This window comes from Lissotriton vulgaris, chromosome 8 (genome assembly GCF_964263255.1).
Source record: "Lissotriton vulgaris chromosome 8, aLisVul1.2, whole genome shotgun sequence".
Taxonomy (NCBI): Eukaryota; Metazoa; Chordata; class Amphibia; order Caudata; family Salamandridae; genus Lissotriton; species Lissotriton vulgaris.
The window spans coordinates 1,355,959,915-1,355,986,430 of record NC_141696.1 but is presented as its reverse complement, the minus strand read 5'-3'; positions in this window follow the sequence as shown (position 1 = coordinate 1,355,986,430).

Below are 26,516 nucleotides of genomic sequence, written 5' to 3'. Positions count from 1 at the left end.
AAAAGAAGCAGTAGCAGATCAGGCAGCTAAATGGATGCGGAACAATATATACACAGTAGCTGATGTATGGAGCACTATTAAAGATTTGGAGCCGGTGATGCAGCAGCATGCACTATATCAGATGGCTTGTTACCTCATCGAGGCCTGGGAGATATGTTTCCGGGATGGGATGGCCCCTCAGGCACTGTATACCATCCGAGACTGGACTCATAAGTTCAATATGGATCCACAGGAGGTATACAAGAATGTCAACACCTTAGTGAAATATCGAGGCAGAATGTTCATAAAGAGCCCCAATTGGACTTCCCAACATCCCATGCGAGAAGTGCACTCTATTTTTCATCCTGAGATCCCTGAAGCACGCGATAATGCTGACCAAGTGATACGGGCTCGAGTAGATGCCCGGTTCCAGGAGCAATGGGTGTACACTCTGTGGAAGCGAAGCGAGGTTCTTGCCCTTAAATCCCAACTGCCCGATCCCTGCAAAAATCCCACCGCCTATTACAAGGAACTGACCGAAGCTGCGGCCTCGGCTGTGATGACCCTGGCAGATGTCGAGCTATTCTTCGGGTTACTAGTTCCTGTTGATATATGGCGGCAGGTGCATGACGCCGATCATGCTGCAGAACTAGGGGGGACTTGGGACGAGTTGAAGGATTGGGACCGAGATCGTAAGCCTGGGGATGAGCCTAGAAACTAAATCACCTCCTTGCTAGCAAAAATAATAACCTACATGCATACCCTGATACCTCCACGGAAGGTTGACTGGGACAAACTGACATCCTGTAGGCAGAAAAAGGACGAAAGTGTGTCCGATTTCTTTACCAGGTTTGAAGGGGTTTTCATTGACTTTAGTGGGCAGGACCTAGCCACGGATGGCGGAATTAGATTGTTCGTGAATAGATTTGTTACCAATTTGGCACCGGAAATCTCTGCACGGTTGCAGGCTGCAGAAAGTACCTGGACTACCTCCACTCCCTCCGTGATTTTGAGCAAGGCCCAATATTACGAGCATAGGGAGAACGAAAGCAAGGATAAAGTAGAGAAAAAGGCCAAGGTTCTTAAAACGCAGGTGCTGCTTCAGCAAGTTGTCCGAGGACAAGGAGGAGGGAGAGGAGCCAGAGGGCCTGTGTCCAGAGGGGCGGGAACAGGCAGAGGCACAGGCGGGACTCCGACTGTAGGGATAAACCAATGCTCCTTTTCTAAGCAGGAGGGACACTGGAAAGCGCAGTGTCCGTTATTACTTGCCCAGAACGGCGCAATCCGAGGGCGAGGACGAGGACGAGGTGGCCCAGACCGGAGTGATATGCACAGAGAAGAGGCATCAGGCAAGTCCGAACGGAATCAGTTTGATGGTCACCAAGGTAGACAATATTATCATGATGATTACTCATTCGAGGATCAGGATGGGTATGTCCACCCATAGGACAGCCAGGGACAGAGTGGGGGCAAAGTGTCGATCCCAGTCAATCAACAAGGACCCTATGTGAAAGGGGAATTGATGGGGACTTCTGAGAATTTCCTAATTGACACGGGGGCAATAAATAGTTCCATTGCTCGATCATTGGTTCCAGGGGCGGCTCTGTCCGGGCAGAATAATGTATCCGTGGGATTTTCAGGAGTCCCAGTAGTCAGTCCCATCTCTAAACCAATCCCCTTCACGATTGGTCCGCTACTGTTGAATCATCAACCCCACAATGACTGCATGAAACAATGTTTTGCTAAAAACGAACCTCTTCCCCCTGAGTTTAACGGCATTCCCGCTGCTTTATGGACAACAGGAGATGCGGACGTGGGTAAGTTAGACATCCCACCAGTCCATATCACGTTGAAACCTGGCGCAAAGTTACCGCGCATACCGCAGTATAAGATCTCACCAGCCGGTGAACGGGCTTTACTTTCAATTATTCAGGATCTCATTGATAAAGGAGTAGTAGAGGAGACAGCTGCTAATATTTGTAATAGCCCGATTTTTCCAATTTTGAAGAAGAGTTCTGATTCTGACACACAGGGACACGGTGATGCTTATCGTTTTGTGATTAACCTGAGAGCCGTTAATAAGATTGTTGTACCGCAGTATCCTGTGGTAACAGACATCACCACTATCCTTACAATGATTCCGCCCACTGCTCAGTATTTTTCGGTCATAGATCTGAAGAATGCTTTCTTCAGTATCCCTATCCACCCCGATAGCAGACAGATCTTTGGATTCTTGATATCTGGCCGAAGCTTCAGATTCTGTCGTGCACCTCAAGGCTATACTGAAAGTCCGAGCATCTATAGTCAAGCCCTTAAGGCTCTGTTGGACGATCTAGTCTTACCCGAGGGCAACGTGCTTTTGCAAAACGTGGATGACCTGTTGATCGCCTCTGACACTGAAAAAGGATGCAAGGCTGCCACTGTTAAATTATTGCACCATTTGGCGGCAAAGGGCAATAAGGTGTCCTTGTCTAAGTTCCAATACTGTCGACAGGAGGTAACCTACCTAGGTCATCTATTGTCGAAGGAGGATAGGCGATTGACTTCTGAACGCATTACTACCATCTCTAACATGTCTGTCCCTTGCACTCAGCGCGAAGTTCGTGCCTTCCTTGGCATCACCTCTTACTGTCGCCAATGGATACCTAATTGTTCTCTTCTTGCTAAACCTTTGTTGCATCTAACCACTAAAGACGTGCATGAACCCCTTCCCTGGATGGATGAATGTCAGCATTCGTTTGACTCTTTAAAAACTGCTCTCTTGACTGCACCTGTCTAGGGTACTCCTGATTACCGTAAACCTTTTGTACTATACGTGCATGAGGTCGACGGTTGCTCGCTCTCAGTGTTAACGCAAGATTTTGGTGGTAGGCAAATACCTTGCACTTATTTGTCAGCCACATTGGATAATGTCGCAAGAGCACTTCCTAGCTGCCTGAGGGCCACTGCAGCTGTCGCGGTGGCCATCCGGCAGTCGAACGGACTCGTTCTAAATTCCAACCTAACAGTGATGGTGCTGCATGCTTTGGACACATTACTAAACAAAACTAAGACACAGCACCTTACGAGCGCACGCCTCACTGGATATGAATTGACACTATTTGCTCCGCACATCACGATTACACGATATGCCACGCTAAATCCAGCCACATTGCTGCCACTCCCTACGAGTGAAACTACCAATGATATACATGATTGCATATTTCGAACCGAAGAAGAAACAAAGGGAAGGGTTGACCTTACTGACATTACTTTATCTGACCCTCAGGGGGAGTTATATGTGGATGGATCCTGTTTCAAATTAGCAGATGGAACAACAACAGCTGCATATGCAATCATGACCTTGAAGACAGTAGTTGAAACATTTCGAGTGCCCCACCGGTCAGCTCAAGCTGCTGAACTAGTGGCGTTGTTACGAGCCTGTGAATTGAGTGAAGGGCTCGAGGTTAATATCTACACAGACAGCCAATACGCCTTTGGCGTGGCCCATAGATTTTGGACGGCTGTGGAGGGAACGGGGCTTCCTCACTTCTCATGGTCAGAAAATACAGAATGGTCCCCTGGTATTACGGTTGTTGGATACCCTCACTCTACCCAAGAAACTAGCCATAATAAAATATAGCGCACATAAGGCAGTGGTGGATGAAGTATGGGAAGGGAATGCTTTCGCAGACCATGTGGCCAAACAGACAGCCCAATCTCCAATGTCGGCTATGTTTGTAATGTCCTCTGCAAGGTGGGTGGAGGAATCTGAATTGTTCGATAGTACCATAGAAAGTGTGAGAGAATTGCAGAAGGAGGCCACCCCGGCTGAATTAGACCGATGGGAAAAGGAAGTGGGAAGATTGGATGAGAATAATTGTTGGGTTGATTTTGACAGAAAAACAGAGATGGTTGCTACCCAATGCATTGGTGCAGGCCGTTGTGACTATGGCCCATGGTCCTGCCCATGTAGGAGCTAAAGGTGTTGTGGCCTGTTAGACCCAGTATGGAATAACCCTAACATACAAAGGACTGCTGTCCGTTTGGTCCAATACTGTATGGTCTGTCTACAACACAATCCGGGAAAGGCAGAAAATGTTCTGAGTGGGAATTTTCCACCTCCAACGTTACTCTTTGAAGTACTCCAGATGGATTATATCCACATGGAGCGCGTCAACAATTTGAAATATGTGTTAGTAGTGGTTTGTGCTTTCAGCAAATGGGTTGAGGCCTACCCCACTAAAGAGAACACTGCTCTGGCTACAGCAAAGGCCCTTCTTAAAGAGTTTATACCACGCTATGGTTTGCCCTGTTTGATCTGGTCGGACACTGGGGGGCATTTCCATGGGGCCCTTGTTAAGCATATTTACGATGGATTACAGATAAAACAAAAATTCCACGCAGCCCGACACCCCCAGTCAGCAGGGCTCGTGAAGAAGTACAATGGGATTCTGAAACTAAAGATGGCTAAGATTCAGGAAAGCACAGGTTTAAAATGGCCTGACACCCTGCCCTTGGCCCTCATGTCATTGCGAGTTACCCCTCATTCTCGCTCTGGTCTTTCTCCTTATGAGATAACCTTTGGGCGACCAGCTAATATATGGGGGGTACCCAGACCCCGGTCCTTTTCTGATATCAAATATCCTATGTTGATCGATTACCTGTATGCCCCGACTAAAGATCTCTGTTCTATTCATCAGCAGGTAGCATCTGTACTGCAGCCTCTACCAGAGGGCCCCGGACATCGACTGGAACCTGGACAGTGGGTGCTGGTCAAGAAGTTTGAACGAGACTGCAGCCTAGCTCCAAGGTGGTCCGAGCCGCATCAAATTCTGCTTGCAACCCGGACGGCTGTAAAGGTGGATGGGAGAAAGCACTGGATCCATGTATCCCATCTGAAAAATCTGCCGCTCCCGCTTCCTTATGATCAGCGACCCTCTGGGGGAATTTTGACCGAGGAAACCGAGAGAGCTACCCTTTTCAGACGCCTACGAGGTAAAGCAAAGGCAAGAAGAGGGAGTGACGGGATCGAATGAACCGGTCCCTGCTGAATCTGCGATTGCTCTGAATCCTGTCATTGATACCCTAGCAAGCGAAAGCTCTAATGAAGGAGAGATACCTTCTGTGCTGTTTTTTGAGCAGGAGATTCCGGGTCATGTGCGATACAACCTACGGCCAAGGAAGCATCACGGCACCTCAGACTCTACTACTAGGAGATAAGGAAAGACTTGATTGAATAAACAGGGTTTGCTAGATTTTCAAGTCTGAGGTGCTGAGTGAGACACTGGACTGAACTCGTTGAGAGCTGGAACTTTTGTTACTGTGCTCTGTTCAGAAAGAAAGACTAACACTTGTGAACGGCCAGGTTGTACACCAGGATCCTTTTGACAACGACGTTTTGTTTTCTTGAGATGAACGATAGGAGTCTGCCTGTGAGACTCTGACGGACACAGGGAGAAGAACCCTCTGGCAGGACCGACTGCTCAGCCCGAGTTTAGTCTTGGACTTTTAGCTAGGAATGTACCCTTTTGGTCGTATTGTACTCGAAGAAGAACTTCCCATTGCACCACAATACTTGCCATTTTATGAACCAATGTTTTCTACATGGACCACGTGGGTCAAAATTGCTTTTGTGTTGGTAATAACAGCGATATTAGCTATTTTTATGAGCTTATTCATATATTTAGAATATAAATACCCCTTGCAAACTCTTCTGCCTTCTACTGTTGTCCCACCTGAACATTTCATGTTCACCTTAGCACCCCACAAAGAACGACATCGCCAGACTTATGCGAAAAATGTATTTGTAGAAATGCTCCATCAAACCCATAGCGCTACCAACACCACCAACTGTTGGGTTTGTGGGCTCTTGCCATCTGTTATGCATAAACATGACCTGTTTCTCTCATTGCCCTTGTCCTACTTAGGAAGTTGTGAAGCCTGGTTTAAAATGTTTTCCGCTATGTACAATCACTATGTAGAAAATACCAAACAGTACACCGAGAAGGATTACAGTATGATCTGAGCATACATCGAAAAACATCAGGGATTTGACCCAGAGGGAAATGGGGGACAGGGATCGTTGGATCCGGAAGCCTGTATGAACTTATATACCGAGAACGAAAATAGTACCTGGTTAAAAGATGAACTCTACTCTACTCTACTCTGCTAACTTTATTGATTCACAGTATTTCCAACACTTTGTTGTCAGAAATGTTACCAGTGAGCGTACTGTACCCATTTTGAATACTTCTTCTGATTTCTGTGTACAGGGGATGGGGCATGTACAGGTTGGTGACAGTGTCTGCACCTATACTTATTGCATGAAAATATTTAGTAGCCCGCCACTGTTGACGCCGCCGAATGTGTATTTTGTATGTGGGGAAAATGCTTACACTTGGTTGCCCTGAGGTTGGGCAGGCCAGTGTTATCTGTCTTTCTTGTACCCACCTATATACATTCCATCATCGGACTATCATAGAACACACCAACTCCATCCCGCTATAACAGTACTCAATAGGCAGCGTAGACAGCTCATAGCAACAGAAGTTGATCAAACCGACACCTCCCTACAACAGTTTACGGACTTTAGTAAAGGATTGGTCCCTTTCTGGGGACTCATATTCAATAGCAGAGAAATAAGGCGGTTGTCCAGGATAGTGGAGAATGTCATTAACATCACCACAGATATCATGACCAATATAACAGTAGAGCTTCAGGCGACAAGACTCGTTTCGCTCCAAAACCGGATGGTTTTGGACGTTATTTTGGCTGATCGTGGTGGAGCATGCCGGGTGATTGGCAGCTCCTGCTGCGTGTATATTCCAGACTCCGCCCCACTGTCCATTTGGCTATCCAAAAATTACATCGCATTGCGGCTGAAATGCACACCGATAATGGGTCCTGGTCACTGTCTGGTTGGGTCTGGGGACTCCTGACAACATGGGGTTGGAAACTGTTGTTGATACTGGCTGGGGCAGCCGGTGTCATTTTTACTTGTTGCATCCTTGTACAATGTGGTCTGGCCTGTTGCTCCTATTGTGCCACCAGGGTGACAGCCATGTGCGCCCCTGCCTCTGTCCCCACTAAAATTCAGATGCTCCAGCAGGAGATTCATGAGCTAATGGCCATTGATGAGGAGGTCTTCCAAGACTAGGATTCCCTCTTAGTTAGCCGCATCACGCTAAAAGGAGGGTTTGAGGAACCGGAATTGATTTCCGGTTCCGGGAACCATATAGTCTCTGTTTGTAATTAGCGTGATGCATTTAGAATAATAACAAAGAAACGCAAATACTAATATACACACGAAAAGCAGTAATTTAGGAGTTAACATACACCATATTGCACATTTTTGTACCTGCTTGACTCGACCAACGCCATTTTGTGGCCTCGCTCGATCCCTGCATTAGCAAGCCCTATCCTTGCATTTTACTAAAGCCGTTCCCGGGGAAATAGCCCAACTGCTGTTTCTGCACGTTGGGCCTGTCAAGGTTATAGGTAGAAGGAGGAGGCTGGATAAGCAAATTCCGAGGGGTGCTGCGCGGACTCTCTCGGAGTTAGCCGAAGGGAGTCACCCTCGCAACCTTGCTATAACGAGATGAGCTAAACCAAGAGCGCTTTGTCTCCCATATATGGTCTTTCCCTCTGCACCAACCTGTACCAACTTGTATTTTTCCATCTTGGGTAACGGTTTTCGAAATGTAACAGTATATATGTGCTGTTCTGACAATGTGCCAGCAGTCTTCTAGGCGGACCTCGTGGGGTTAGGTCGCAAGGAGCTCCTCTGGCAGAGTTTGTTTGTTATAATAAACGATTGGACCTTCTACACTGCCAACTGACTGATTATTGGTAATTGGTATTGGGCTAGTTGTAAGTATGACTCTAATTGGGTTGTAATTATATTTTTCGGTACTTCAAACTATACATTTCTGAAAACTAGACATCCAGGGTAATCCAGGATCGGGTGACTTGTGTGGCTCTTACCACGTTCTGTTACCCAGAATCCTTTGCAACCCTTTGTCAAAGAACAAATTTTCCTCACATTTCTTGACAGAAAGTTCTGGAATCTGTGGGGAGCCACAAACTTCCACCCAACCAGCATTCCCCCAAGTCTCCCTATAAAAATGGTGCCTCACTTGTGTGGGTGGGACAGGTGCCCACGGCAGGGAAGGGCCCAAAACGTATTGTGGCGACATAAAAATTATCGATTACAAAACGACCTGGTTTTGCAAGGGGCGCACCTGCATGCCTGACAGTTATTTGAATCTGAACTGGGACAAAACAGAGGTTTTAGTCATAGGAAGCAACCCACTCGTTGGAACTCAACTGGCCTGATTGTCTCGGTCCACTTCCCAAACCTTCCCTTCAGTCAAGAACCTGGGATTCGGGATAGATGCTGCTTTGAACTTCTCAGTAGTTTGAGAAAACTACTAAACTTGCTCCACTCCGCAGAGTGGTAGTACAGGGACTAATCAACTCGTGCCTGGATTACGGAATCTCCCTCTTCCTAGGCAGTCCCAAATATGTGACAAATCAACTGCAGTTAATCCCTTACTCTCTAAAAAATCCCCAGGCAAAGTCAGCAGCATCTGTATTGGCAGCCCTGCACTGGCTGCCAATGCAGAAGAGAATACCATTCAAATCTCTGCTTAGTTCATCGCGCCTTGAACAAAAAAGACCCCCAGCACATTCAACGCGTGTTAACTCCTTACACATCAGGAAGAACATTATGCTTTGGGGGGTTCGTAATCTACTTTTGGTCCCAAGGGCCAAGAAAACAAAATGTAGTGGAAGTTTCTTTGCATATTTGGCGCCCAAACTCTGGAACGCTCTCCCCGCATACTTCAGATTGGACCAATCAGAAATCTGCTTCAGAATACAGCTGAAAACATACCTATTCAAATCGCTAGTCAGGCATGTAGCACCTTCAGCAGAGGTTTATTGTCAGTGCTGGGAGGCCCGTTGGGTAGCCATGCACTATATAAATCCAGAAGAATAGTATTGTCCAGTGACACCCGACAGTTGTCCAAAGGCCTGCCTTTTTTGGGCGGTCAGGCGCAGCAGAGTGGGCAGAAGGGGGTCAAGGACTGCAGTCAAGCGTCAGCCAGGTTGTAGAGGAAGGTGAAACTAATGACAATAATACCTGTCTCATACACAGAGCAGAGGGGTGGCTGGGATTTTGCTGGTGGAAAGGGGTGACCCAGTGTTCTGGAAAGCGATAAGTGAGAAGTCAAAGATGACAAAGCCTAATGTCATGAGAAGAGCAGAAGGGATGATTGGTCTTCCCAGTTTTTTGTTGGCCCATTTTTAAAATACCATCATATGTGTGCCGAAAAAACCCAATTAGTCTAAGGAAACACTGAAGGCCGAGAAGAAAAAATGTGAAAACGTGTTCGAGGTTGGTTTTCTTTTCAGTCACCCAGAAACATTGAATACAAAAGTGTAGGGAATACCGAAAAACAAAGAAAGGAAACTGTAAATAGACCAATAAAGGAGATAACACCGACCTTACAAAAAGCTTGATTTTTTTTCTTCGTCATTTATTTCTCTCAATATCTACTTAATCTGTTATTTTGTTCTGTAAACCACCAGTCTTGGAAGCCGTTAAAGTGTCATCGGCTAACAACAAGGCTGCAATTTTTAGGTCGAGCTTGTGTCTTTGTCATTTGTAATGCTGCCTTCAGATACGTTTAAAGGCTTGTTAGTCCCTCCTTAGTATGGCCATTGAGTCCTCCCATGGCTACTGGCCTCTTTACTTTGGCTCTTACACTTTAAGGACTAATTATAGTCACATCAGGGCAACAGGAACCCCCCGCCCCAACATACCCAAAAACCCGTAAATAACACACAGACACAAGTGTTAAGATTGGGAAAAGTTGCTGCAGGTTTATTACATACAACATTATGTAATCACTGTGGGTTATCTTACAGGCGATCCAAGGGCAGGCCGCATTCTCGCCACCTGCCCGCCTGATGAGCCAATCAGCACAGTGGCGAACCACCCAACTGCTGCACCATTATGGTAATCACACTACTCACGCCCCTTGTGGGGTGTATCTAGGCAAACCCCCGGTTGCACAGGCCCACAACCGCCCGAAGGACTACTGGGGCGCCGACACGGGTTCCTGGACCTCCCATGAGGTTCGAGGTTAGGCTCTGGCACCCCTATGTGCCCGCTGAAGTACAGTGTTGCACCTCTCTGCTTCCGGATCGCCCTGTAACTCCGCCTGCAACGAAAAAAGGAAAACATTACAGCTCCCACAGGAGCCCCCCCCAAGCTGACACTCTGGGTTAGAGGTAGGGAGGGAAAGAGTGTCCCGAAGAAGTATGCGCGACATCCGGAGCGGCAAAGAGGCCTGAACAATGGCGAGGGAGAGAGATATACCCCTTATCCCCGCCTAGCCGTCCCGGACGCGCGTCATAGACCCGCCCACCTCCAACCGGGCAACGCCTGCCCTGGGGAGGAGAGGCTGGCCACAGCAAGGGACGGGGGCAGCCCTCTGAGACTAAGGGCCCACCCTCCTGATGGCCACCGGGTGGCCTCGGGCAGCCACATAGTCACATCAGGGCAACAGGAACCCCCCGCCCCAACATACCCAAAAACTTGTAAATAACACACAGACACAAGTGTTAAGATTGGGAAAAGTTGCTGCAGGTTTATTACTTACAACATTTTGTAATCACGGTGGGTTATCTTACGGGCGATCCAAGGGCAGGCCGCATTCTCGCCACCTGCCCGCCTGATGAGCCAATCAGCACAGTGGCGAACCACCCAACTGCTGCACCATTATGGTCATCACACTACTCACGCCCCTTGCAGGGCATATCTAGGCAAACCCCCGGTTGCACAGGCCCACAACCGCCCGAAGGACTACTGGGGCGCCGACACGGGTTCCTGGACCTCCCATGAGGATCGAGGTTAGGCTCTGGCACCCCTATGTGCCCGCTGAAGTACAGTGTTGCACCTCTCTGCTTCCGGATCGCCCTGTAACTCCGCCACAGCCCGGGCAGCGGTCCCCGCCGCAGCACGGGCCCCCCACCAATCGCTACCTCTGTTACCTGCAACCTTTGCTCAGAAGTGCCTCTTTTAAATCAAGGAGGAACAAGTCTAAGCCCACTGGCGTGAGATGGACACCATCCGCCTCAAAGTAACCACTGATTTTGTCCTGAATCATTTCATGCTTGATGAAACCAAGACCCCTCTGTTTGGTGAATTTTTTCATGGCGCTGTTGATTCTCTTCCTGGACGTTTCTATTGCTTGGCACGACTTTGTGCCCCACCAAACTCTACGTGGCACAATTTCAGCCCACCAGATTTCACACTCCCGCATAAGCCCGCAGATGACCCCAAGATCCGTTTTCATTTTCTGCAATAAAGTGGACCTTCCCAGGTTTGTGAGGTCATTACCACCCAGGTGAATTACCAAGTGTTGAGGCGGGGGTCCCGCTGCAGCTAGCGCTTCCTGTAATCTATGCAAAAGACTATTCCAGCGCATGCCAGGAAAACCCAACCAAACACAGTCAGTGTTCGCGAAGCCCTGCATCCAGTTCCTGATCGCTGCCCACCGACCCAACCTGGAGACGGTGGAATGCCCCAAGACCCACACTCTTGACCCTGTCAAAAGAAAAGACGCAATTCACTTTGACATGTTTATTGACCAACAGTGCACAGAAAATAGTGTATGGGAGCATAGAAGCCTAAAACTAGGGACACTGCAAACATATATACAATAGCATGGACAGGCGTTGACACCACCGCTCATGGGCGAATGTAACGCTTATAGCAGGGAGACTCCCAGCGACCCACTTTTTGTACATTTTCCGGCTGCAAGCCTGCTTTGAAGGCAGAAGTGGCTGCCCCAATTCTGAATGAATGGCTGGAGAACCTTTTCCCTTGCTTCAACAAACCAACTCTATCAAGGCATGATAACATGATTTTATCCATTTGGTACTTGGTCAGAGGGCTCATGTCAGCATGGATGAAGAGGTAACCCTGCACCGCAGGACGCAGAGCGAGGTATGACTGGAGGGCCGACACCGGGCAATAGCGGAGGTCCCCCAGGGGGGCCAGCAGAATAACTGCCCCCTTGCCTGCCTGGTCAGTTTTAGACCGTCTAAGAGTGATGAAAAGACCCTCATCAATACTAATGTCCGCCACCCCTAGTGCGTCCCCAGACTTGTCGGACCTGGAGCGTGGCACTAACTCACTGCTACGAAATGCTCCAAAAAATGCTAGGCAGAAAGCCGCCGAAAAGAGGGACGCTTCGAAATGCGAGTGCACCACCGCCTGTAGTACCTCCAACATGGCCTGCAGAGTGGGAAACTCAATGGGGGACCTGTTATCGGGGACCCTTGGTTCATCCCTAGCCCACCCTTTCAACGCTGCCTTAATTACAAAAGACTTGGTCGGGTCGCCTGCCCCTCTCAGTCTAGCATCATGGCTGATCGCAGCCAGGTGGCCGCAAGCCCAGGAGTGGGATTTATCCCGTTTCTTGGCCCAGACAACAAAGGCTTGTACTCTGTCCTCAAGAGGCAAAGCTGCCAGACCCAACTCATCAATGGCTTTGTGGAAGTTGGCCAGGTGACTGCCATAGCGCCTCCTCATACCTGGGGCTAGAGACCTCTCCCCTAACGCTCTCAGCTCCTGCTCCACTCCAAGATGCGCCAAAGTCCTGGTGCGAAGGGGGTCATCTCCGTTCTCACATGTGGGCACGCCGCCCGGAAACGGTCCCACTGAAAATGAGAAAGAGCGTCAGCCGCGACATTTGTGACCCCCGCAATGTGCCTAGCCCTAAATTCCACGTTACAACGCAGGCTCCTACAGGCTAATTCCCTCAACAAGCAAAGAACCAAAGGGCAACTTGCTGTTTGACCGTTGATGGCTTGCACGACCGCCATATTGTCTGACCAGAAAAAGGACCTTCCTGTTGGACAAGGGGCCCGGCCAGAGATGCAGTGATACCACGATAAGGAAGAGCTCCAGGACAGTGGAGTGGTGTGGCTCACTGGTTAGAGGCGGCAGACCCGGAAGCAGAGAACGGCCCGGGACCAGGGTTCAATTCCCGACGCGGCAGGGTCGTGGACCAGGGTCAGCGGACTCGATAATTCTCGCCTCGGTGCCTACTCTAACCAGGGATCACACTCGGCAACTCTGGGCATTAGCTTGCCTCATCTCTGCAACGGCCCCCCACATTCGCCGGGGATGCCTGGTTTCACCTTGGAGATACCCAGTAGGGACCATCTCACAGGGATAGCCAGGACGGGTTCCCCAGCGGTCTACAGCGCCACGACGCCTCAGGGCAGCAGTGCGCTTTACAAGACACATTACATTACATTACATTACAGTAATGTTGGATGTGATCCCGCGCTTACGCCAGGCATTAGGCCACTCCTGCGCGCACCATAGATCACCCAGGATTGCACCAAAACCCTCCCTGCCTGAGGCATCAGTGAACATGCTGATTTCAGGGCTGTCCACCCACGGGGACCTCCAGATAACCGTCCTGTTGAAATCGGACAGGAATTCCGCCCACATTACCAGGTCTTTCTTTAAGCCCGCAGACAGCTTCACAAAATGATGACGTTTGAAGACATTTACAGTGGCCCTGGCTAACCTTCTAGCAAACACTGGGCCCACTGGGATGACTCTTGCCACAAAATTAAGTTTGCCCAGGAGACTCTGAATGACCCCCAGAGGTGCCTTGTCCCTTCCTAGCAAATTCTGAATGTCCCTTATCAGGTCCTGTACCTTCCCGGCGGGGAGTCTCAATACGCCCATTACCGTATCCAACTCGATGCCGAGGAAAGTGAGAACCTGTGCTGGACCCTCAGTCTTGCCAGGTGCCAAAGGCACGCCCAGGTGTCCGGCCAAGTCCCAGAAACAATTCAGACCTTCCCTGCATTCCTGAGTGCCCTTCCTACCGATGAAAAGGAAATCATCTAGGTAGTGGGACACCGCTGTGACACCATATTTCATGGAGAGAGCCCATTGCAAGAAGGAGCTAAATGCCTCAAAGAAGGCGCACGAGACAGCGCAACCCATAATCATGCATTTGTCAACATAGTACTCCCCTCTCCACTTGAAGCCCAAAAGATGCTGACTATCTGGGTGCACGGGCAAAAGTCTGAAAGCCGCCTCAATATCTGCCTTCGCAAGCCAGGCCCTTTTCCCTGCTCTCCTAACCAGGTCAACTGCCGTGTCCAGAGAGCTGTAAGAAACGGAGCAAGCCCCCTCTAGCCAGGAGTTCACTGAATTGCCTTCAGGGAAGGAGAGGTTGTGAATTAGCCTGAAAGCCCCTGGCTCCTTCTTGGGGACCACGCCCAGGGGGGACACCACAAAATCAGGAAGGGGAGGTGATGGGATCGGGCCAGCCACCCTCCCCAAAGACACTTCCTTACAGATTTTCTTACTTACCACCTCTGGGAGGTCCCTAACTGACTTCTGGTTCTCGGCGTCCCTACTGACCATAGGACCCAGGTAAGGAATTTTGAAACCTTCAAGAAAGCCTTCCGCCAGGACAGACCTGTCTTTCTCATTGGGATAGGACCTTAGTAAGGGCAAAAGGTTAGGGATGATGATAGGAGACGGACCTTTGGACTGGCGGGGAACAACCCCACTGGAGAAATTACATGCATTTAGATCAACTTGGCCAAGAGTGAGGGGGGGCAAGGGGGCGAGGGCAGCACGGGCACCGAGGGTCAGGGCGGGGAGAAAGTTTTTACTTGTCTCTCCTGGTTGAGCTTGAAGCGGAATTGCGCTTGTCGCATGCCGACCCAGGGTGGGCCCCACTGCACTTACTGCAAGAGTGTGCAAACCTGCATGCCTTACCCCAGGTGCAATTTCCTGAGTTGAACAACCTACAAGTTGCTGCGAACCCCTTCCTGTTTGTCTGTCTATTGAATCCCCCACCGCCGCGCCCCCCATGAAAGGACTGCTTCAAATGACCTTTTTTCTCTGTGTACAGGCCCTTACCTGCCTCAGCTTTCTTCTCCTGTGTGCTAACTTTGCCCCCGCCTTCTGATTTACCCTTACCCATATGCTGCATCCAGAGTCTCACCTCCATCTGATCCCAGTCTAATTCGGGGCAGACCGCCATCTTTTTACGAAATTCGCAGTCATATCTGTACCACCCCAAGCCTGCAGATGACTCCGCCTCCTCAGTTATAACACTCGCATACTGAAATAGACCCTGCGCCTGCTCGGGGAAGCGCTCAGTGATGACTGCCGCTAAGATGGAAAAAGCTTGTCTCCAATTCTTGATTGTTTTCTCGGGCCAAGACTGAAAACGAACTTTCTTATCTTCATCCTTGGCCCCCATTTTTCTGATGTCAACACCCTCGGCCCCCAACATGAGGGGGGAGAAGATGTCAATAAATTCCCTACGCCAAATACCTTATTTTGCTGCCTGAGGCACCTGCCATGCAAGGGAGCATTTGCCTGACAGCAAGGGAGCCATGGTCATCATAACCGCCGGAGCGGGGAGACTGCGTTGGGCACGGACGCAGATGCAGCTGGGAGCGCGGCCAAGGCCGTGGGCGCAGAAAAGGAGGGTAACAGCACTGGAGCAGGGGGCGGAGCTGAAACGGGGCTAGGCTGTGCGTAGCCGGCCGACGAAGCCAAGTTGGCAAGGGGACATTCGGACGCTGCGCTGCTGTCCCCACCTTGAACCGGGAGCCCTCCCCACACCCGAGCTACCAATGCATCAACTGAGGCCGCGGGTGGAGGAACCATAGCTACCGGCGCCGCCACCAGGGGCCCCGCAGTTGTTGAAGCCGGCGAAGGGGCGGCAAGGAAATCCGCTCTGACCTCTAACATGAAAACAGTGAGGGTATCAGTAAGCTTACCCAGGTCCTCCCGGGTGGCAAAGTCCACTGGAGTAGCCACCAGCAGCGGGAGTGGGGGGGCGGTAGCCATGACCACCGCCGGGGGTGAGGCGGGGGCATGCACAATCACATTCCTGGTTGGTTCGGGCGCCCTGCTTTTGGGGGGTGGCTCCGCTGGGAAGTCTTTCACTGTAGGCTTCCGTACACGCTTGGACCTAGTGTGACCAGTATCTTCCACAATGTCTTGTTCGGGTGCGGAAGGGGCAGGGCCGGCCCCGGGGGCTCTGGGGGGGTTGGCCGTCAACAGTTCACTAGCCCATGCAACCCCATTCGTCTTGATCAAGTCCAAAAGTGCCTTCAGCTGCGCATCCTGAGAGGGTCCTATCCCAGAATCGTCGACTTGTGACGTCTGCGTAAAAAGCGGAGGAGACCCCTGACTTTCCATTCCTATCTTTGGCTCTTCCCCTGCAAGAAAAAGTGACTATGAGCCAAATACAAAGTGCTGTGGCAACAAGCGCCCCAAAAAGGGGACCAAGAACCCCAACCAGCCCGCTTACAGACCAGGGAGGGGAAGGGGGACGTGGGGCACGGCATAACATTGATGGGTGAGAGCGCACACCCAGGAGCCTGGGAACAACCTGGGGCCGGGGGGTAGGGGGGTGTGGTGCTGCAAATGCCCCGACCCTTGCAACCCGACTGGCAACCTAGTAATATATCTAGTTTGTATGACCGATGCACATAAAACCTGCTGCCGCCTAGTGACAACTCTGCCCCCATATACATACCTTCACTAAATCGTTCCTGGCGCTGGGGTGTAGAGGGGGAGTGGGGGCGATGGGGGAGAACAGATCCCCAGACCCTGAAGCCAAATGAAAGACGTGGGCAATGCTCTATCTGAAAGAAAAGAAAGAGTGAGACTGTGCCTGTGGACGTCCCAAGAACTGCAGAACATAGAAGGTGGCAGGCACCCACACCACATGACTGCCCTGTGAGGGGGCGCTGTTTAGGCATAAACTTGAACAATGGCATGGACATGGACGCTCTAATGGACATGCGCCAGACCGTGCCCCCACTTGTGTGTAGAATAGTACCAAAACAGAGACACAAAACATTGGCAGGTGACAGGACTGAAACAAGGGCCACCCAGGCAGATAAGACCAAGCGCACTCTAGGAATCTTCACCCCCGACGGCGCGCCTAGCCACCCTCAGCCCATATACATACCTCAAAAATGCACTTGCTGCTGCTGCGAGAAGGGTGGGCGACCACCGGGAAAAGCGCGCAAGGGCAGGCCTGAAAAGTGCGAGAAAATGATGCATTAGATAAAGAAGCGCACAACATGGCTCCACAACTTCTTAACTGGAGCAGAACTCATGAAGCACGGAACATTATTGGCCCACCCTCGCCGCGTGATCAAAGACATGCAAGAAAGGTACACCCTGAGATATAATAGTCGACTACATTGGAGCTGCTGCAGGACCAGGCCTCATTACTCTTAACGTCCTGAACATGTGACGCAAGGACAGAGGCCACGGTCATCTCACGAGAGGGGGGCCTCAATCAAAGTCACAGGGCCAGGCGAACAAGCCCAGAAATCAGTGAAATTCCTAGATCTAAGATAAGAACTTAAAACCATTGAATCGCTCCTTGTGAGCACAGTACTTGCAAGCTGGACACGTTGTGAGCACGGGAGCCGGGGAGCCCATGTGGAATGGCTGCCGCGGCAGGGGGTGGCAGGCTCCTGGACCCCAGGTGGCATACCATTGTCAATAACGCATGCTCCGATGCTCTGCCAAACGGCTCCGGGCGCGATGGCCGCGGCCCGACCGGAAACCGGAAGGCCACCGAGCATCGTCTGATCCTGTAACCGGACCCTGGAGCTGCGCAGAGACATGACAAACCCATCAAGGCCCCCCATGAGGTTGCAAGAGACCGGGACAAGAGGTGCAAAACAAGCCCCGCCCGCTCAACCGGCCCCCCGTTCCACCCCCAGGCACCGCCCGGGGGCCACGCAGGAGCGGCACGGCAGAGAGGGTAATGGAGGTATTAAGATAGAATATCGACGGGAAAATATCGACTAGCATTAATATCGTGGTAAGAATATCGAAAGAAAAAAATATCGTCTTAGGAAATATCGTTGTAAAAAATATCGTATTGTTAGAATGACATAAATATCGTCAAACAAAAATATCGATGAATAGAATATCGTTGACTAAAAAATCGTTGTATATAATATCGACAAAAAAATATAATGTGTTTAAAAAAAAAAAAATAAGTATTATGTTTTTAAAAAACTTAGAAAAATACTTTTAGTAATAATAATTAAAAAAAAATGTTTTTACAAAAGATTTGTTAAAATTTTAGTAGCGGGTCATTGGTATTATAGGGGATAAGGGTGGGTAGTAATTTAAAATTTAATATAAAAAGTGTATAAAAAAAAGAACAAATTAGGAATTTTATCAGAATTCGAAATTTAAAATTTCAAAATAAAAATTTTCACGAAATTTTAATTGTAATCATTAATTAATAAGTCATATTAAAATTTTAGTAGTGGGTAATTGGTATTTTAGGGGCTAAGGGTGGGTAGTAATTAGAAATTTATTAAAAAAAAAAGTAAAATAATAAAAAAATCGAAAATAATTCTGAAATAGAAATTTAACAATAAAATTTAGAAATTTAAACGAAATTAATTTTGTAATGATAGTGTAAAATGTCATATTAATATTTTAGTAGCGGGTTATTGGTATAATAGGGGATAAGGGTGGGTAGTAAATTAAACATTATGTATTAAAAAAATCGAAAATTAAGAACAAATTAGAAATTTAATCAGAATTCGAAATTTACAAATCAAATTTTGAAATTGTCACGAAATTTTAATGGTAATATGTATATTGTTTACTATCCTGCACATTCCCTGATATAAGTTTGATTGGAGTTAGAATAGTAATTTTTTTAATTTTACTGTCCAGCACATTCCCTGAGTTAAGGTTTGTTTGGAGTTAGAATAGTAATTTATTATTGTTTACTATCCAGCACTTTCCCTGACTTATGTTGGATTGGAGTTAGAATAGTAATTTATTATGGTTTACTATCCAGCACTTTCCCTGACTTATGTAGGATTGGATTTAGAATAGTAAATTATTATGGTTTATTATCCAGCAATTTCCCTGACTTATGTTGGATTGGAGTTAGAATAGTAAATTATTATGGTTTATTATCCAGCACTTTCCCTGAATTATGTTGGATTGGAGTTAGAATAGTAAATTATTATGGTTTATTATCCAGCACTTTCCCTGACTTATGTTGGATTAGAGTTAGAATAGTAATTTATTATGGTTTACTATCCAGCACTTTCCCTGACTTATGTTGGATTGGAGTTAGAATAGTAAATTATTATGGTTTATTATCCGGCACTTTCCCTGACTTATGTTGGATTGGAGTTAGAATAGTAAATTATTATGGTTTATTATCCAGCACTTTCCCTGACTTATGTTGGATTGGAGTTAGAATAGTAATTTATTATGGTTTACTATCCAGCATTTTCCCTGACTTATGTTGGATTGGAGTTAGAATAGTAAATTATTATGGTTTATTATCCAGCACTTTCTCTGACTTATGTTGGATTGGAGTTAGAATAGTAATTTATTATGGTTTACTATCCAGCACTTTCCCTGACTTATGTTGGATTGGAGTTAGAATAGTAAATTATTATGGTTTATTATCCGGCACTTTCCCTGACTTATGTTGGATTGGAGTTAGAATAGTAAATTATTATGGTTTATTATCCAGCACTTTCCCTGACTTATGTTGGATTGGAGTTAGAATAGTAATTTATTATGGTTTACTATCCAGCATTTTCCCTGACTTATGTTGGATTGGAGTTAGAATAGTAAATTATTATGGTTTATTATCCAGCACTTTCCCTGACTTATGTTGGATTGGAGTTAGAATAGTAATTTATTATGGTTTACTATCCAGCACATTCCCTGAGTTAAGTTATGTTTGGAGTTAGAATAGTAATTTATTATGGTTTACTATCTGGCACATTCCCTGAGTTAAGTTATATTTGGAGTTAGAATAGTAATTTAATATGGTTTACTTTCCAGCACTTTCCCTCACTTATGTTGGATTGGAGTTACAATAGTAAATTATTATGGTTTATTATCCAGCACTTTCCCTGATTTATGTTGGATTGGAGTTAGAATAGTAATTTATTATGGTTTACTATCCAGCACTTTCCCTGACTTATGTTGACTTGGAGTTAGAATAGTAATTTATTATGGTTTATTATCCAGGACTTTCCCTGAGTTATGTTGAATTGGAGTTAGAATAGTAATTTATTATGGTTTACTATCCAGCACAATTATTATTATTTTTTATTCAGCAGTATCTATTTATTATTTTTAATAAGAATCATATATGTTATGTAGTAATATTCATTTCATAAATATACATTAAAAACATTTTTATCACATTTTTACATTAATATGACAAGTCTAAATTAAGAAACAAATTTTTATAAAAAATTTTTTATTGAGAGTTTAATTTGGTATTGCAAAGATATTACAATTTTTCATAAAACATTTTACATAATTTTTGGTCACAAATTATATAGCATTTTTTTACATAAATACAGTTTGTATTATACATAAATTATTATATTAAATTTTAATTATTATTATTAAAATGTAATATATTACATATTTATTATGGCATTGTTTTTATCAAGATATGTACATAACATAAATTTACATTTTGTAACATCTGAGAAAAATATTTAACAATGAAATACATTTTTTTAAAAAAAAACAATTAATACATAACTCTTTTAAACATATTAATGTATCTTTTACAATATTCATATGTTTTTTAACAAGAAAAAAAAATTTATTAATACATATTGCATATATTATGCTATTTAATACAATTTATTTTTTATTTAAAGGCTATTTTGTCCTATTTTAGTTTTTATTATGCAGCCATTTTATTTTTGGAACTTCACTTTTTATTCTATCAACATCGTTGTTTGGGTCATTTTAGAAAACGGAAGCTCGCGGTTGGGAGCTGTTTCTTGTTGGTGAAGGTAAGTTTGTTTCACATTACTTTTAAAGATATTTAACTTAAGTTTAGTGATAGTTGTAGTGTGTACGTGTCGATATGTGTAGTACTTTACATATTATGTGCGAATTACGTGTTATTTAGCGTCGTTATGGAGAACGTACTTTGTGAGGTACTTCGAACAAAAGTAACGTTTACTGTTGTATTAATGGATGAATTCAGATTGTTTTTATGTCATATATGCTATGTGTAGGCTATGCGTATTTTCAATGTTTTGAGGTTGTTTTTTTTTTCGGTAATTTACAGGTCTTCGTTTTGGTGAGCAGATGGACTGTGACGTTTTTTTTTTAAGCAGGTACATATTTTTAAAAATGTCCTGCATTTTCGGGGTCTCTACTTTTTTTACTCGTGAAGATTTATCACCTTTTTTATGGTTTCAAATTCGAGAGGATTGCAACGGGAGTATTATCAAACAGTTGTATTTTTTGCATTTTGTTGGGATTTTTCGATATTGGATATGGATAGCTTTTGGTATTATTCCTGTGGAAATCATCACCATGGAACATATTCTACAGCAGCAGAACCGTAAGTAAAAGTGATATTTACTTTTGGGTTGCATTGTGGTATAGTGTACTGTTTAGTTAAATGTTATATTATTATGTCTTGTAAAAATATATTATTGATCATTTTACATGACATAATATTACGACATTTAACTACATATTATCTTTAATTATCCTATGCTCACTTTTTGGGAATTTATATTTAAAGGATTGATTTAGCTATTAGATCTAAGTATGCTAGACCTTCTATACTTGGGTACATTCTAGTTTTTTGCTGGAGATATTCGTACATGTTTAATGTTTGTTTACTTAGTTTAGGGCCAATTTTAGAAAGTGATTGCTCTATTCTGAGTTCTTGGTAGCTTTGCTCTTTTTTAATGCTTTGGATCAGTTTGTGAAGTGTTGGTTGACTTCTTCCTAAAGTGGCTTGGAAGGCATTATGCCATCCTTCAACTGCGTTATTAGTTTTAGCTTTCTGGGCTATTGTACTAGCATAGACATTCCACCATGGAATTTGAAATTTAGGTTGTCTACGGTGGCCTGAACGATGTAATCTTCCAACCCAGGTATCTTCAAAGTAGTCTAAGAAGGGAGTTAGCTTTTTTTCATTGTTGCGGTAGAAAGGGCTGTCAATTAATAAATTGTAGTAGTTAGCTACTTCTGTTGTTGGTACATATGCTAATGCAATCAACTTCTTTATTTGATAAGCAAAGTTACTGTTTGTACAATATTCAATGCTTAAAGTTGATTTTTGTAAGTGCCTCCATATGCTTTGGTTGTAGTGATAATAACAACCTTGTATGGAGGTATGGGGATATATTTTAAGGATAGCTTGAATCATGGCCTTTTCAAAGTCAATTACAATTCTTTGAGGATAGTAATTATCAGTTAATTCTTTGATCGTTGTTAAAATTTCAACGTAGGTAGTATTTGTTTTGTTTGGCAGCAGAGTATAAATTAGAGGGATATTTGTATCTTGGTATTCCCCATGAATGGTGTAAAGTTGATAGAAAGGTTTGGGACAAACTTTAAAAGTCCCGTCCATCATCCATGTTTCACATGATTTAAGCTTTTGCAAATTACTATTAGTAGCAAAAAGTAAAATTCTTTTGTCATGACTGTTGTTGTCATACATTAAGAATTTATCCTCATTATGTGTAATGGTATATTCTGGATATATTTTTATATCCTGAAAACTTTCTGGTGTTGGTGGAGTTGGATCAGAAGCACGTTTAGTTTTTGCAATTAATCTCTTTAAGTTGGGAATAGAAGGTAGCTGTCCTGTCACATGTTCAGGCACTTTGCTTAAAACATTTTTCAAAATGCTAGTGCTTGTTTCTTGTGATCCTGTACTAGCATCTTTCAATGTTTCTAGTGCTTCTCTCACTTCCACTTCAGTTACATTTGGTGGGTGGTTATGCTCACGTACATTTACCACATTGTTATCAACAGTTGTTGCTCTACCATAGCATGCATTTGAGTAATATTTACTACATTTCCAATGGGTCTTATTAGCTTTCACTCTTTCTTGGGTGTAGGTGTAACCCATGTAGCTCAGCATTAGTTTTCCTTTTTGCGAAGTAATGAAAGTAGCTCCAGTTGCCATGTCTAAGGTAGATCTGTGGAAATATATATATGTCTTTTTTAGAACATTGAACACCATTTTAGAGGTGTGTATAAGACTAGGCAAAAGTGTGAACATATACTTACTATGTGGCTTCACTGGTAAACCTTTTATTCTTATTTCTTTTTCAGAATTGTCTCCCTTTTAAGTTCTGTAGTAGTGTTAAAGAATAATAGAAAGAAATACTTTAGTGTATTAGGTGTATCATTTTACTTTCTGAATTGTTATACATATAGTGACTATACTTACTTGATGTAGTAGAGGATGTTGGTAGTGTAGTTGTAGATAGGCAAATAATTTTGTAGAGTCTGTGGAAAAAATTATCATTGTGTTACTTGTAGTATTTGGATGATAGTAGTTGGATACATATTATTTACATTGTACATTTACTTAGCAAGTTTAAATAATTTTTATCAGCTATCTAAATAGACATGGATAAGGTAGTTTATAAATGTTTTTACATCTAACTGTATTGTCGTTGTTGATAAGTTCAACATGTTTAGTTTTCACTCTAAAGATCAACAGTTTTAAAAATAGGGACTTTATCTACTTATAGTAACTAGGAAGGAAAAATGGTATTTAACTTACTTGAAGTGTAGTGTGATGTATTGTAGTTGTAGTCGTTGGTTTGTATTCTCTTCTCTCAGCAAGGTAACCGTTTTTCTCCAAGGTTGGGCCAAAAATGGTAAATTACGTTAAGTGTGTCATTGTATTTATATTAGTGAGTTAATTAATGGTACTTTTTGATTGGTTCAATTAGTGAAAATTCAGATTCATTGGTTGAGAACGTTATTTGGCATGGGAAAACCGTTATTTTCGTAAGACTATGTTGTTTCACTGTTTGTTTGTAAAAGAATATATTAAAATGTGTTATAAGTTACATTTTTGTGTAATATTTAAATAGTTTATATTTTGAAAATAAAGAAATGTTTTTCATATTTAGGCCATCGGAGTGTAATATAGTATCAGTAAAAGTAAAAAAAGTTTCCCTATATAAATATTTTATGTTACAAATAAGTAATAGGAAAACAAAAAAATAATATGTGTTAATAGTTTTGTAAATAAAATAGCAAAAAAAGTGAGTAAATTCAAGAATAGTGCATTTCGAGTGATAAAAAAAAAGACGATATTTTTTGTATTTTTTTAGAGCACATAGGTCGTCGATGTTAGTGTAGTCGATATATATGTCAAAGGTAATGTTATTTAAAATAAAGTCGATAATGTAGTAGTCGATATTTAAGTAGTCGATATTAGTGTGAACTATATTAGGGTTGTCGATAAAAAAAAATCGATATTTGTGTGAATTCTAGTTTAAGTATAGGATGACGATATTTATGTAAGCGATGTTTTAGTGACGATATTTTTATCAGACGATATTTATGTTAACGATATTTGAACATGGAACCGGTAATGGATGAGGACGTTCGGCCTGGGTGAAGGCACAATTACTACTCAACTGCCAGGGAAACAGAACCATGGCACGTACGGGGCTCGAACCCGCGACCTTGTAGATATAGGCACCACGCTCTGACGCACTGAGCTAACCGCCCACTTACAATACAGGCATTGCACGGCAACAAAAGTCACAAATGGCGGCGTACGGCCAGGATGGGGCACCCAGCAAGCACACCTACCCACCCCCGCGTCTCGCCCCCAGGCACCGCCCGGGGGGACACGAGAAGCTGTACGAAAGCGACCAACTAGTCCTAACCCGACCTGAGCAGACAATGTCCCTAAATTCAGGCGTCTGCACTCAGGGCCCAGGCCAGGCACACACCATACAATAATCCGATCCGTGGCCAGGATAACCGCCCCATCGCCTACACCCTCTGTAGGTAGGCCCGCCGGGAAACACTGGACGCCGCGCAGGAGGTGGGGGGGTAGGGAATGAGGTAATATCGCGGCGGCACACCCCACCAAAAAATGGCGGGGAATGCCGTGGATACACACTGCAACGCACACGTGGCAAAGCAGCGTTGGGTATATATCTCGCGGCCTCCCCCCCTTGAAAACGAGAGCGAGACCAAGCCACCAGGCAATACAGGCCACTCGGGCCCGTCCACACATCAGCCAGCGCAGCCAGTGCAAACTGTTGGTAGGGATCAATGGCCCAGTTACCCCCACCTCCACAGCGGCCCGTCGCTAAGCGGGCCGCCTAGCCCTGCTCGAAACCTCCGAAGAGAGGGAGTAGGCGGAGGGGGGGCAGAGCCCGTAGGCCTCAGCCCGCAGCTGGTTCAAACGGCCGGTAGGGATCCCAATGCCAGTAACCCCCACCTCCACAGCGGCCCGTCGCTAAGCGGGCGGCCTAGCCCTGCTCGAAACCTCCGAGGGGAGGGAGTAGGCGGAGGGGGGGGCATAGCCCGTAGGCCTCAGCCCGCAGCCGGTTCAACGGCCGATAGGGATCCCAATGCCAGTAACCCCCACCTCCACAGCGGCCCGCCGCTAAGCGGGCCGCCTAGCCCTGCTCGAAACCTCCGAAGGGAGGGAGTAGGCGGAGGGGGGTATAGCCCGTAGGCCTCAGCCCGTAGGCCACACTCACCGCAAAAGAGTGTCCCGAAGAAGTATGCGCGACGTCCGGAGCGGCAAAGAGGCCTGAACAATGGCGAGGGAGAGAGATATACTCCCTATCCCCGCCCCCTAGCCCCGCCTAGCCGCCCCTGACGCGCGTCATAGACCCGCCCGCCTCCAACCGGGCAACGGCTGCCATGGGGAGGAGTGGCTGGCCACAGCAAGGGGCGGGGGCAGCCCTCTGAGACTGAGGCCCACCCTCCTGATGACCACCGGGTGGCCTCGGGCAGCCACATTTATTGCATGTGTCCTACTGCAGGCAGGCCGTCTGCTTTTTTTTCTTCAGTTCGCTTTCTCTTTCAGAGCTGCGGAACAATCCCGACTGCTTGTTGCAGTAAGCGCGTATGTAACCGAGCTCCCACGGACGTGTAAGTCTTTTTATTTTCTAATCCTCATTATTATTCTTTTTGGCCCACTAGTACATCTGAAATGTAAGCTGTTTTGATAAAAAAAGCGGCAGGGAAGCAGCATATTTGGTGCTTTAAACGCAGAGGGCCTCCGGTGATGTACACAACAGGCAGGTTTAGAAAACGTAACTTGGATCTGTCAGCTAACACTCAGTTGCGCTGCGAGCACAAGAAGGGCTTCACTCCTACAGGAAGGAACATTAAGGTTAGAGAAATAATCAGTGCTTCCTAATAAAACAACCTTAAATTAAATTTTATTAATCCTATGTCGAGAGTTATGGCTTTTTTGATGCAGCGGGCTGCTCAGGGTGGAGTGTTTCACTGCAAACGAAGCAGCGCCTGGACAGATAGCGTCCAACAGCGCAATGTTTTCCTTTAAGCCTACTCTTCAGGTGCATTCTAATCATGTGTATATACATGGCAATAAAAGTGCACGATATCTGCAATATTTCACAGTTTGTAGCATAAGTTAAATAATGATCATGTCGCTAATGTACAAAACTGACATTGCATA